Raw genomic sequence first — 14,978 nt, 5'->3', positions numbered from 1 at the left:
AGAGGTGATACTGTGAGAGAAAACAGAGGATATTACAGCGGATTTTCTGTAGGTTGTGTCTCTTCATTTTGCTGGATAATAGAAAGGAAGGATTGGCTGTTCGGGGTGGACGTAGCCCAAACTGGGTGAACCACGTATATCTATGTCTCTCTTGTTTTGTGTGTTTTTTGTGTTTATATTTCTGCAATATTTTATGTGTTCCATTGCTCCGTAGTATATAATTTTCTAACAGAACTCGACCATGCATTGATGTAATTATTCTTGATGTTTCATGAAATTATTTTGAAGGATCTATGTTGTTTGGGCCTGGCATACAAGGATGAATTGGGAGAGATCAATGACTATGATGGAGAGAAGCATCCCACTCATATGAAATTGTTGGACCCAATGAATTATTCTAGTATCAAAAGTGACCTTATCTTTGTTGGTCTAGTTGGATTAAGAGTAAGTTCTGCCATGTTGGATTATTTTGCCTATTTTTTTGTCTCTTACCTTTAACTTGTTGTGATATTTGAATTATGGCCTATCATGGGACTTATTATATTTATTTCTCCCCATTTTCTTCCCCTACATCTGTGTTGGGCTTCCTGTTGTCATGAAGACGTTATATTAGTTTCAGTGAACCTCCTGACACTGACTTACTTGAAACTAATAGGATCCTCCTCATGAAGAAGTTCACAAGGAAATATAGGATTATTGTGACACAGTTCTTCATGTAATGGTGATTACTGGTGATAACAAGTCCATAGCTGAATCCATATGTCAAGAAGTTGGTGTCTTCTATGAAGGAGAGGATCTAGGTGGTAAAAGTTTTACTGGAAGAGAATTCATGGCATTATCTATGGATAAGCATGTTGAAATCTTTGCAAAACCTACTGGTCAGGTTTTGTCACGAGCAAAGCCAAAGCATAAGAAGGATATAGTTTGAATGCTCAAAGAAGCTGGAAAAGTGGTGGCAATGACTGGAGATGGTGTCAATGATGCACCTGCCTTGAAGCTTGCAGACATTGGAATTGCCATGGGAATTGTTGGAACAGAGGTATGCTAGTGTTGTATTTCAAGGAAACTTTTAGGGGATTTTGCAAGTGGGCTAACTTTCCATACTTTTTCTGAAAAAAATATTCATTACTTTCCATCTTTTATAGAAATTATTCACCCAAATTCTATAGTATAAAATTGTTTTAGCTTAAAAATTGCCAATTTTTTTATGGAGACTATTTAAAATTATTAGAAATTTGAATACTTTTATAAAAACATTGCCAAACATTTTACAAATTTCATATTATGTACCAGTGAGATTCATCAAGGTTTCTGATGAGCCTCAGAAATGGGTAACTATATGGGCTCATTTTGCCTATTATTCTCATTTAATCCACCATTATCCATAGTTTTATGCATGCCTTTGAATATATTTATGTTAATTGAGTGAATGGGAATAGTCACTTTACCACAAAGTCTAATACGTGCTTATTGTAGATTTTTGGACATTTTTGGACCAAGATCAGGCATTTATGAGCAAATTGGCAGCCAAATACGAAGAAACAAGGCTGAGGATTTATAGGAGGGGTGTTTCCCACACTTAATGACCCCTTCCTCGAGTTCTCCACCATCATCACGGAGTTCAACAACCCACCAAAGATGATTTCAAGGGGCAGCCGAGCAAGTCTAGTGAAGTGGCTGATTAACTGCAGTTTTGGGCAACAAAGCTCCTAACGTTAATGAGGACTATTGGGAGTCCTCATTTGCATAAGTAGGAAGGCTTCAAGCCTTAGTAGTTTAGTCATTTCTTAGTCTATTTTCGCACTTTTGTGCAGCCCTGTATTAGCACATTCTTGAGCTTCTTCTTGTAGACAGCTTTGGGGATGTAACTATTATTTTTTGATCAATGAATATGAATCCAGCTTTGTACTAGCTCAGACCTTTCTTAGGAGGCTATAGCTCTCGGGGTTGGGCCCAACCCAAGTGCCCATTACCTGCTTTTTGTACTTTTATGTGTTTTTCTTGCATTCATAGAATAATTTCTATCATTTAGGTTAAAATCTTGCTTTATTACTTAGGTGGTTTCTTATGATTAAGATAATTGTTCATACATCAAGTTGATTTGATAGTTTGGTAATAGATAAGATCCACAAAGATGCAACCAAGCACTGCTTCATCTAATTTCCCCCTCCTTGTGACCATGAATTGAAACCAAGGCACACTTGTTGTCACAAAAACACTATTTTTGCCTTCCAATGCAATTGCTAGTGTTAGATTTTGAGTTTGAAAAGTCGATATCATTTGTCTTTTCATGCTTAGATATATTCTTGCTCAGTTTCCATAGATTTCTTGCTTGATTTCTTGTCTATAAACTTGTGTTCATCACATTTCTGGCTTTTAGGGCAGATTACGTCAACGTAAATAAATCTTTGTCTTTTAATATTTGTTTGGATAAGTTTTGGAAAGCAGTGTGTAGAGAACTTATCAGACACTCCTACCTACCCTTCCTCCATCATACAACCTGCTCCAATCCTTCGTTCAATATTTCTTTCCCTCATTCACCCCACTTTCCCAACTTGCCCTAATTTCTACATTTTTGTGCAATATTGCTTTCTTCATCCTTGAACAAATAAAAACATATTTATCACTCCCAAGCTTCATTTACTAGGTCATAAACCTCTTAAAACCCTTGTCCACCCTTCATTTCCACTTTCCCACCATTTTTCCACCATCAATCCTCTAATAACCACTTTCGGCCTGTTCCTGTAGAACTTCCTGTAGAATTTCCTGTAGATCCCCTGCAGCCTCCTATAGAAGTTCACGCGAGCGATTTTTTGAAATCTTAGCGCAGTGGAGATCTAAAGAAGGGTTCTATGGACCCATTAGGTCCTCTCCACACCTTCCCAACCTCCTACAAATGCCTACTCCATTTCCTTTCGCCAATAAACCTCTGCACAATAAAAAATAGTTAAAACACATGCATAATAATTTTTGAATAAAATTGCTCAAAAATACAAACAGATGATTTTTCGATATTTTCCTTCAGAAGTAGCTTAAGCACATATGTTTTACCTCTACAATAGTAAAAGACATCCATTTTAGTAGCTTACATCTCTTTTCTTGCACAAGTAGGGTTAGTTGTTATAACTAGGGTTTACTAGGGTTTGCATTTCCTTTCAGCTTTCATCTTCTTTCTGCAAGTAGACTAGCCTCTTTTGAGTTAGCTTTCATCCATCATAGTTAAAACATCCTTCTAAGAACTCATAGAAGTTGGCTTAAGCTCCTAGCGAACTTGTGCCAGCTGATCAAGTGACAGCCTACAGTAAGAGCTAGTACTTGTGCATATAGCACCGTCGCTTCCAAGTTTGTTACAAACTACCGAGTTGATAAAAGTAAAGTAGGGAGTCCTAGGAGTTGCAGCATCATTGCTGCAATACTAGAGCTCACCATATTTTTGGCAATGTTGTCAAGGAAGTGTCAAAGTATTTTTGTGATTATTGCTTTTCTTCCATTTCCTACTGCAACCTTCTTCTAAGAAGTTTATTTAAGCAAAAGTAGAGTAGTTGTTTCATTTCAATTCTGAAAAAGTATATTAGACCATTTCCTGCTTTCATTTCAATTCCGAAATTTCATTTCAGCAAGCGTACATTAGTATTTCCTGCTTTCATTTCAATTCCGCAATTTCATTTCAACAAGTGTAGATTAGTATTTCCTGCTTACATTTCAATTCAAAAATTTCATTTCAGCAACATAGATTAGTCCTTTCTTTCTTTCATCTCAAATCTGCATTTTCATTTCAACAAGATAGATTTCAGTTAGTTTCAATTTGCAGCTCAATCTATTTCAGTTTTGCAGGTACAAGCAGGAAAAACACAAAAATCACCCAAAAAAGAGATTTCATTTCATGCCTCGTAGGAATAGAGACAATTCAAGAAAATTCCTACCTAACACCCCCACCACACCACTAAGTCACCCTTCTCTCTTCTTTGGTGGCAGTGATCCTAAAGAACCTATAGGTGAACCTCCAGAGATATACAAAGATCCTATAATAGAAGAAGAGCAAGAAATCATTCCTCTTGAGACCATGGCTGAAAACAGAAATGGTAGAGGGAATGGGGAGACAGTAGAAGGTACCATTCCCATTCGAGAGACCAATGGGGACATAAGAATGAAAAACATAAGTCCCTCAGCCTTACCTCACTTCCATTGATTGACTACTGAAGACCTTGACACCCTCCTGTTTGAGTTTTCTATCCTTTGTTGAAATTATGACTATGCAGAAGACGAGCAAAAGTTGAAACTCTTTCCTTCTACCCTCAAGGATGCAGCACTATGGTGGTTCATGGGGCTACCTGGAAATAGTATAACAACTTGGGCTCAAATGTAGCAAGCCTTTGACAACAAATATCGGGACTACTATAGGTCAAAGGATACAAAGGAACAAATCTTTCGAATGACCACGGGAAGTGATGAATCTTTAGAAGACTATGAAGAGAGGTTCCAACTCAGTTATAAAAGGGTCAGGTGCACACTTAACCCCAAATCTCTGATGTTGATTCTGCTCAGAGTAGTCCCTGAAGACCTTCTATATACCCTCCATTTGCTGGTTGGGGGAGATATCTACCAGCTACCTTATGATGACATAAAGACTGTGTTTAGAAACCATTCTAGGGCAGCCAGAAAGAGAGGTAGGGGAAGTCAACCCTTAGCCAGTACTCCCTTATCTAGTTCATTCCTTAAAAATGAGTTTTGAAATTACATGGAAGATTTCAAAAGTGAGATGAGACAGACCATTGCCATGCAAATGGACACCTTGCGAATCGAAAAGAAGCAAGAGGAAGCTGAGAGGGCTTTGGCAATCCTTTGTCCCAGGTGCACCAGAAAGCATCCCAGGAACGAATGTCCATTACACTCTGTAGAAGTGTGCTTTGTTTTTGAAGAAGATCATCCTACAAATCAGTGCCCTTCCTTTCCCAGATTATAGCTATGTACCAAGGGGCTGAAGGAGCCACTGAACCACTCTATTTCATGAACCAAAGGAGGCCACATGGACCCAGACCTTACTAGCAGGGAATTCAAGGGACATCCGAGACTTACTATAACACAAATAAAGCCACTTCCATGCCTTCTTGGGGTCCCCCTCCTCATCCTTCCTGGTCCACACCACCTCCTTGGTCGTATCCTCCTTAATTCCATACTCAACCAGCTGCTTACTCGTTTCATTCTCACACTCAGCCACAACCTCAGTGGAATGCACCTCATCAGGGGTGGAGGCCCCAATACAACTCTCCTCCCACTCTTTTGCCCCCACCACCTGCTCAACCACAACCATTACGTCCTGCTCCTCCAAGACAACCCTAGATACATGCTCAACTGAACTCGAACCCCAATAATAGACAGGCCCAACAGGTATATAATGGAGAAAAAACATGCCCTACCTATGTTGCGGAGATTCAAGAGATCAACCTACGATTTCGGAATGTCCTCCCAGATAGCCAAACTCCTCCTAAGGAGGATGAGGAAGAGAAACAGGAAAGTGAACCGAAAGCCATTCCATCCTTTCCTAAGAGACTAGCTGGACCACGCAACCAAAGCCACAAGAAATTGAAGTTCTGGGAGGACTTAAACAATTATGTGTGAAAATACCACTTGTCCGGGCCATAAAAGATGTACCAATATACAATAATTTGATTAAAGAGAAGTGTTTCAGGAACCCAGGTAGGCGCAAGAGAGATGCCCCAACTATCAATGTCATAGGACAAGTATTTGACCTAATGTTGGGTCAGGTGATCTGTCCAAAATATTTGGACCCTGGGAGTCTTGTAGTCGATGTCCACATCAATGGCACCATAATTTCCGACACTTTTATTGATCTAGGGACTGCCTTAAACGTAATAACCAGGGACACTATGCTCAAGCTTAACCTTCAAAGTTCCGTAAGAAAGAACTCAATAGTACTGTAGTTGGCAAACCACTCCACTGTTACTCCTGAGGGGATTGTGGAAGATGTCATGGTCTCCATTGATTCCTGGGAGTACCCTATTGACTTCTTGGTCCTTCAGCCAAAGGAAAAACTCATTGGGCATCTCCTCATCTTGGGAAGGCCTTGGCTAGCTATTGCAGATGCTTACATCAGTTGTCTCGCTGGGAGCATGACCATCAAGAATGGGCATATGCCCAAACAGCTAGTCCTATATCCTCCTGCCCAACCTCTACTAGAAAATGACTTACCTCTTTGGTTGGAGGAGGAAGATGAGGATGAAGTCTACTCTGCACCATTGTGCATAATGGAAGCCACCAGGAGAGGTCCTCAAACCGAGGATGATCTTATTGAGAATTAGATTCAAAATCCACCCCCCAGTGTGCTGCCATTAGAAGAGTTGGTGGAAGAAACCCAAACCAATGCTTTAGTTGATTTCTGTGTGGCTGATCCAACCTCTCTCCGAGTTAAGAATGTGGAATTTGGCTCTGAAAGAACCTTGAAGATCAACTCATCCCGATGCCCCTCTCAGGAGAAAGAATTGTGTAGCTTATTGAACAACCATTTGGATGCTTTTTCTTGGAGCTATAAGGGGATGAAAGGAGTCCACCCTTCAGTCTGCACCCATCACATTTACATTAGAGAGGATTGTAAACTAGTCAGACAGCCTCAAAGGAGGATGAAGCCAACCCTTAAGGACATTGTCGAAGAAGAACTACAAAAGTTGCTAGATGCACGATTCATCTACCCCATCTCTGACAGTCAGTGAGTTTCTCCTTTGGTGCTTGTGCCCAAGAAAAACGGGAAGTGGAGAAGCTGTGTATATTATCGAGAACTTAACAAAGCCACCAAGAAGTACCATTTCCCTTTGCCTTTCATAGATCAAGTGTTAGATGGCCTCGCAGAGAAGTGCTCTTCCTTCCTAGATGGGTTTAGCGGGTACAATCAGATCCAAATCAGCCCGAAAGACCAAGATAAGACCACTTTCACTTGTCCATGGGGTACCTTTGCCTACCGGGTCCTTCCCTTTGGGTTATGTAACGCTCCTGCCACTTTCCAGAGAGTAGTACTAAGTATATTCGCTGAGCTGGTTCATGATTTAGTGGAAATCTATATGGATGACTTTACCCCTTATGGTTCTAACTTCCAAGAAGCTCTGACTAACCTGAGGAAAGATTTAGCCAAGTGTATTGAGATGAACCTGTCCCCCAGTCCTAATAAATGTGAATTCCTAATGACTGAACGGACCGTGCTAGGTCATACAATTTCTCAGCAAGGTTTACAAGTGGATCCCAACAAGATTGCTATCATCCAAAGGGTCCCGCCTCCTCAAAAAGTAAGAGATGTTCAGATTTTTCTAGGCTTAGCAGGATATTATAGAAGATTCATTAAAGATTTCAGTAAGCTAGCCTCTCCAGTTTTTGGTCTTTTGGGAAAAGATGTTGAGTTCATATGGACTGACAACTGTCAAGAGGCTCTAGATGCTTTGAAAGGTAAGTTGATAACTGCCCCAATCTTGAGAGGTCCAAACTGGGCCCTACCTTTGCACATTCACATAGATGCCTTGAACAAAGCCATAGGAGTAGCCTTTGGACAAGTTGAAGAGAAGCTACTGTATGCCATATATTTTTTTAGTAAAAGCCTATCCAAGGCAGAGCTAAACTATACTATAATCGAGAAAGAGCTCCTCGCTGTAGTCCATTCCCTAAACAAGTTCAGACACTACATCATTGGCTATCAAACATTCATGCATAATGATCATGCTGCAATTAGGTATTTGATGAACAAACCAGATGTAAATGCTCATATCATTAGATGGTTACTTTTAATGCAAAAATTTGATTTGACCATTGTTGATAAGCTAGGTAAGGAAAATGTTGTTGCTAATTTTCTGTCTAGACTAGATTTGCCTGCAGGTGAAGAAGGGATGGTGGACGATCAAATGCCAGATGAACACCTGTTTACTATTTCAGTACTCTCTCGATGGTTTGCTAATATAGCAAATTATTTGGTTTCAGCACAGTTTCCATCATACCTATCCTCAAAAGAGAAGAGCAAGATCATAAGGAAAAGTTCCCCATTCACTTGGATTGGGGGTAATCTTTTTAAACATGGCCTAGATCAGATTTTTAAGTGATGCGTCAGGGAGGAGGAAGTTTTTGACATCCTCCTAACCTGTCATGATGGGCCCTGTGGGGCCCACTTTGTATCAAAGAGAACCACCTTCAAAATTCTACAGGCAGGGTACTATTGGCCGACTCTTCATCAAGATGTTAGGAGATACATTAGCCAATGCAACAGATGTCAAAGGTTGGGGAAACCTACTCCAAAGGATGAGATGCCCTTGTAGCCTCAGGTGACTTTTGTGCCATTTGAGAAGTGGGGCATGGACTTCGTGGGTCCTATCAAACCTCCTTTAAAATAGAAGTCCTACCTCATTATGTGCACAGATTACCTCACAAGGTGGGTGGAAACAAATGCAATCAAAGCAACAATAGAAGAAAAGGTAGCTGAGTTTTTGAGGGAAAATATCTTCTACAAGTTTGGCTACCCAAGAGAACTAATCACAAATCAAGGAAGTCAATTTACCTCTAACCTGATTGAAGACCTACTCACTCATCACAAGATTAAGCACCAAACTTCCACCCCTTATCATCTGCAAGCAAATGGACAGGTGGAGGTTACTAACAGAGCTTTGGAAGGGATTTTGACTAAGGTAGTGAGCAATAGTAGAAAAGATTGGGTAGATCAGTTGGTTGAGGCCACTTGGGCCTATAACACTACTTGGAAAACTACAAAAGGTTTCACACCTTATGAGCTGGTCTACGAGAAGAAGGCTTTGCTATCCATAGAATTTGAATATTGCAGATTGAGGTTGGCAGCTCAACTGGACCTAGATCTTAGCCATGCACAACAGGAAAGATTGCTTCAGTTGAATGGATTAGATGAACAGAGAATGTTGGCCCTTATCAACTCAGAGGTAATCCATTCCTCCATCACCGTTACCCTTTCCCAAGATCTGGCCTCACTTGGTTCTAAATTCCAGATCCTACAGGAAGCTCTATATCTTCCACAAGAGGATTCGGTAGAAACTATACACAAGCTAAAATCGATCTTAGAAGAGGACCCGAGGGTTTGAAATCTATCTATGAGGCCTATGAACCTCCCTGCCTCGATCCATCGCCCTGTGTCACCCTTTTCCATCTCTGTACACGTCCATTACTCTTGTTTCTATGCCCCTGCATAGTCACACATAGAAATCCTATTTTTTCATGTTGCAAACAAAAAATTTAATGACAAATCAAAGCAGCATCTTTTTCACTCACCATACCTGATGCCCACCATCTATGATTCCTTGTTAGCCAAGACTCTCACCAGAAGTTGTAGCCCTACTCATTTCAGATTGAATTTTAGAAGGAGAAGCAGCTACAGGAAATCCTACAGGATTCTTGTAGCAGCTGAACCCTTTGAAACACATACTCCAGAGACAGGGACAACAAAGTATGGTATATGAAACGTGCATTGAGCTCTGTTGGAATGTGTGAACTTTAGTAACAGCCCGAGGTCGAGCATGCAGAGCGCAAGCAACAAAAATAATGAAGAAATGGGTTCCAAAATCCAAAAATATGCATAACACAGACACAACTGCACAGGTAAGTGGCTAAAACTATTCCTCAATTACATGAATCATATTTCAAGTTTGCGTGACTATGGAAATGGTTCGGATTGAATGGAATCAGTGGCTAGTTAACTGGCTAGCCTAGTTCAGTTACACATCCTTGTGGAATTCAAACGAGCCCCACCAAATTCAAAATTGCTGATTAGATACGCAGCCAGCACGTGTGGTATGTTCATTCTAGAAGAAATATTTCAAATTGGTAGTGGTGGCGGCGGATAATTGGAGTAAGGGAGGTGATGGCAGTTAGATGGCATGCAGAAACATTATGACCGTGACGTAGGATCAATGGTCCAGTCTGGCCACCTCATCTCCTCACCACGAATCACGCCCACAGTTAAAAGACAACTCAGTTAAGACATTCACCACCATTTTTTCGTTCTGCACTCACGACGCTCTCGACTAGAGTACGCACCTACCACTTCTAGAGAAACTAACCAGTCGTCCTCCACTAGTTTTCTACCTGTTTTTCAAAAATCTCCCACCTATCGGGATCTATAGGAAGCAGAGTTTCATTCTACAGGAGCTGGGTAACTTTTACAGGAAAGGCAGAGAACGGCCCTACAGAAAGAAAACTTGGGATTTTTGTCGAATTTCAAGCTCAAAACGAGACAGTCAAACTTAGGGTGACAGTAGTTTAAAACAGGGAACTATTTCCATTTGATTTTATAAGGAAGCACACGGGAAACGCCTTCTTGGGTTCAGAAAAAATTGAATTCAACTATCCTCTATTTCAGTGATTGACTGTTTTTTTTCCACCTGAGCATTTTCTTTTCTAGTTAAAACGCCAACTCAACACTAAGCCAGGAGGATTCATGAGAAAAGAACCCTTAAACTCTAGAAAATTGCATGAGCACCCTGAGGTGGTGGACCTTTTGACCAGGGCAAACTGAATATCCTTCTTTGACAGAATTCAGGGGTATGATGAGGAGGCGACTAAAGAGTTTTTTATGTCCCTAAGACCACATTCGAAGACACATGCCACAGTTAGTTTTAGGGGTTTGACCCTAGAACTTACACCTGATTTCATCAGTAGAATTACCGGTCTACCATTGGGGCTCCCTTGGAGCAAAGAGGAGAAATCATTGGGACAAGTGGCTAAGAAAACATTTTTTCTGCTTGAGGAGCATCCTATAGAAGAAAAAAACGCGATCAGAAGGACAAGCTTGCCTCCTCTCTAGAGTGAAGTCAGTTATCAAATAATGAAGCATATCACATGTGAATGGAGGTTAAGCATCATTTATTGTTATCATTTTAGGTTGCTACATGAACTGAGGCATGGGATGGACTTGCCTCCATCTAGGAAATTGAGCATCCCATATTTCCTCGTTCAGTCGATAATTGAATGTGGTACAAAGCTAAATGCAAGAGTCCTAGATCAGTTAGCCCACCATGGGCTCATCAAACTATTTGTGGAAGATGCTTTACACACCTATACTATCCCCATAGCTTGGGACATCTTCAGAAATATGTGCAAGGATAATAACGTCAGAACTTTGGCTGAGAACATCAGCCCATCTAGCAGTGATGAGGGGGAGAAAACTGAAGAAATTGAGAAGAAAAATGATGTGAGAGAACAAGACATTCAAACAGAGGGAAAAATAGAGGAAGAATAGAAGGAAAAAGAGGAAGTTGACAAGACTGCCGAGCCTTAAACAGAAAAGGAGACAACAGCAAAAATAGAGAAGGGAAAAAGGACAAAGATTGGAAAGAAAAAGGCCAAGAAAGCCCAAAAGAAGACTGCCACAGCCAAGGTAGGCACCCAGCAAGAGAAATAAAAGACACACCCTGAGATATCAGTGACACAAGTAGAAACAGTGGGCATATAGATTTCTATAGGAAGTGAAGAAAAAGAACAGGAGAAAGATAAATCCCCTGAAATGTTGGCAAGGGAACCAACAGCTGTGCTTGCTACATTAAGCACCTTACAAAACAAAAAGGAAAAAGAAAAAGGCAAACTTCCATGTACTTTAAAGCCAGAAAAAGCACAAGGATCAAAGTGGGCAAACCCCAGCCACCGTCAAAGGAACCAATTGTCATTGAGGACTCACCCACTAAAAAGAAGGAGGAGTCTCCTTCCAAGATATCCATCACTTAAGAAATAGGAAGCCCAAAAACCTCCACATGGAAAGAGAAAATTAAGTTGATGGACTCAAAGGCAGTTCTACAGGAAGCTGAAACTTCTCTACAGGAAACTCTAGCCAATTTAAAAGAAACTGAGAAAATGGAGGAGAAGGCAGCCAAACAGTCACAGGAGGAGAGAAAGGCCAAAGAAATACCTGAACCAAGCACTTAGCCTGATTTATGATCTTTTTACAATCTGCTAGGGTGGGAAAATCATCCCACATAAATTTTTTTACCTTTATTCTTTGAATTAGAAAAAGAGAGGGTGAGAACCCACACATGGATGCAAATCACCAAATCTAGAGGATTTGAGGACATAGGCCACATGGAGGACAAGCTAAAAGAATTAAGAGGGGAATTGACCATGGTGAGGCACATAGAAAGCTGTAAAAGAGCCCAACTACAGGAGGAGAATGAGCTGCTGAAAAGGTAGTTGCAGCTACAGGAAGTCCATAAGGATGGTAAACTGTCCATTTTGGCAGGGCTGCAGCAGCAAGAAGACCCTCCAATAGACAAGGAAACAATTGAGAAACAACAGAAAGAGGGAGAGCTACAAGCTGAGGTTGAGATGCTAAAGAAACTTCTGCAAGAAAAGGAGTCTCAGGCAGCAAAAGGAGTACAGGTTTTAAAACAGCAATTGCAAGAAAAACAAGCCCAAATGGCCTCTATGGCCAGCTGGGCAATAGAAGCCTTACAATGTCACAACCTGCTAAATCCTATGCATTATATCTTAAAGACCAATGGTTGTGATTTCAAATTAACACATTGGCCCAAAGGGGCACCATTCCATTTCAGAATTACAATCAGTTTCTGCAATTGTGTGACAGTAGGTCAGCTGAAGATAAGGCCAAGTTAGCAGAATTCTATTTACACAACTTGGTGCTTCCTAACATGAATCTATGGGACCCAACTCATGGCCATGGCTTCTTGGTTAATCCATGAGGAAAAGAGGGCAGTAGAGATTCCGAAGATTATGGCCAGGGAGCTAAGTGAGCCACTCATGATCATGGCAGAACCAGAAGATCCCTTAACTATTATATATTCCCATCGGTACCTTGCAGAAAACCCTCACATTGCACCTAACTATGTTGGAAGGAAAGCTCAGGCCATTGCTCACTTCGAAGACATGGAAAGACTGTTTGGTGATAATTGCATTCATGCTTGCACAAGGAGATGGAACACATTGTCGCATAGTTTGAAAATAAGAGAGTACCACTCCCCAACCAAAATGAGGGAGGCTATGAGAAGAGTACCCCTATACAAACAATTAATGCAGAACTTGAAATCCAATTGACTTGGCCTTAAGTTCAGCCATCCACTACTGCTAGGGCTATTATAAGGGGTCAAGGAAGAAGAGGAGAAAAGACAATCGGAGGAAGTAGACAGAAAGGTAGGTTTTTATGATAGGGAAGAGGACATCGCCTCATAGGTCTAGGATTTCAGAGAGTCAGTCAAAGAAATCAAAGATGATGAACTGGATTAGTTGCTCAGAAGATGAGCAACACATTTAGCAGGGCGGTGATGATGAGCCCCAGAAATGGGTAACTATATGGGCTCATTTTGTCTATTATTCTCATTTAATCCACCATTCGCCATAGTTTTATGCATGCTTTTGAATATATTTATGTTAATTGAGTGAATGGGAATAGTCACTTTACCACAAAGTCTAATACTGCTTATTGCAGATTTTTGCACATTTTTGGACCAAGATCAGGCATTTATGAGCAGATTGGTAGCCAAATATGAAGAAAAAATGCTAAGGATTTATAGGAGGTGTGTCTCCTGCACTTAATGACCCCTTCCTTGAGTTCTCCACCATCAGCTCAGAGTTCAATAGCCCACCAAAGATGATTTCATGGGGCAGCTGAGCAGGTCTAGTGAAGTGGCCGATTAACTGTAGTTTTGGGCAGCCAACCTCCTAACGTTAAGGAGGATTGTTGGGAGTCCTCATTTGCATAAGTAGGAAGGCTTCAAGCCTTAGTAGTTTGGTCATTTTTTAGTCTATTTTCGCACTTTAGTGCAGCCCTGTATCAGCACATTCTTGAGCTTCTTCTTGTAGACAGTTTTTGGGATGTAACTATTATTTTTTGATCAATGAAGATGAATCCCGCTTTGCACTAGCTCTGATCTTTCTTAGGAGGTTGTAGCTCTCAAGGTTGGGCCCAACCCAAGTGCCCATTACCTCCTTTGTGTACTTTTATGTGTCTTTCTTGCATTCATAGAATACTTTCTGTCATTTAGGTTCAAATCTTGATTTATTACTTAGGTGGTTTCTGATGATTAAGATAGTTGTTGATGCTTCAGGTTGATTTGACAGTTTGGTAACATAAAATATCCATAAAAAGCTGACCAAGCACTCCTTCATCTCATTTATCCCTCATTGGGACCATGAATTGAGACCAAGGCACACTTGTTGCCATAAAAACACTGTTTTTGCCTTCCAATGCAATTGCTAGTGTTAGATTTTGAGTTGGAAAAGCTGATATCAGTTGTGTTTTCATGCTTAGAACTATTCTTATACAGTTTCCATAGCCTTCTTGCATGATTTCTTCTCTATAAACTTCTGTTCATCACATTTCTGGTTTTTAGGGCAAATTAGGTCAAAGCAGATAAATCTCTGTATTTTTATTTTTTGTTTGGATCAGTTTTGGAAAGTAGTGTGCAAAGCACCTTCAAGAAACTCCTACCTACCCTTCCTCCATCATACAACCTACTCTAATCCTTCGCTCTAGATTTCTTTCCCTCATTCGCCCCACCTTCCCAACTTGCCCTAATTTCTACATTTTTGTGCAACATTGCTTTCTTCATCCTTGAATAAATCCAACCATCTTCATCACTCACGAGCTTCATTTACGAGGTCCTAAACCTCTTAACACCATTATCCACCCTTCATTTCCACTTTTCCATCATTTTTGCACCATCAATCCTCTAAAAACCACTTTCGGCCTGTTCCTGTAGAACTTCCTATAGAATTTCCTGTAGATCCCCTGCAGCCTCCTGTAGAAGTTCACGCGAGCGATTTTTCGAGATCTGAGCACGGTGGAAATCTCCAGAAGGGTGCTAGGGACCCCTTGGGTCCTCTCCACACCTTCCCATTCTCCTGCAAATGCCCACTCCATTTCCTTTCGCCAATAAACCTCTGCACAATAAAAAATAGTTAAAACACATGCTTAATAATTTTGCATAAAATTGCTCAAAAATACAAAAAGATGATTTTTC

The 14,978-nt window shown here is 40.7% G+C and overlaps 1 pseudogene; it reads left to right on the top strand.

Annotated features, from left to right (window-relative positions):
• The window catches only part of LOC149247529 (calcium-transporting ATPase 2, endoplasmic reticulum-type-like), a 47,872-nt pseudogene that overhangs the window by 30,537 nt on the left and 2,357 nt on the right, over positions 1-14,978 (top strand).

The sequence above is a fragment of the Pinus tabuliformis genome, chromosome 7 (assembly GCF_031772625.1).
Source record: "Pinus tabuliformis cultivar Carrire ecotype Pingquan chromosome 7, CPIR1, whole genome shotgun sequence".
Taxonomy (NCBI): domain Eukaryota; kingdom Viridiplantae; phylum Streptophyta; class Pinopsida; order Pinales; family Pinaceae; genus Pinus; species Pinus tabuliformis.
This window is presented reverse-complemented; position numbering and strand designations above follow the sequence as displayed.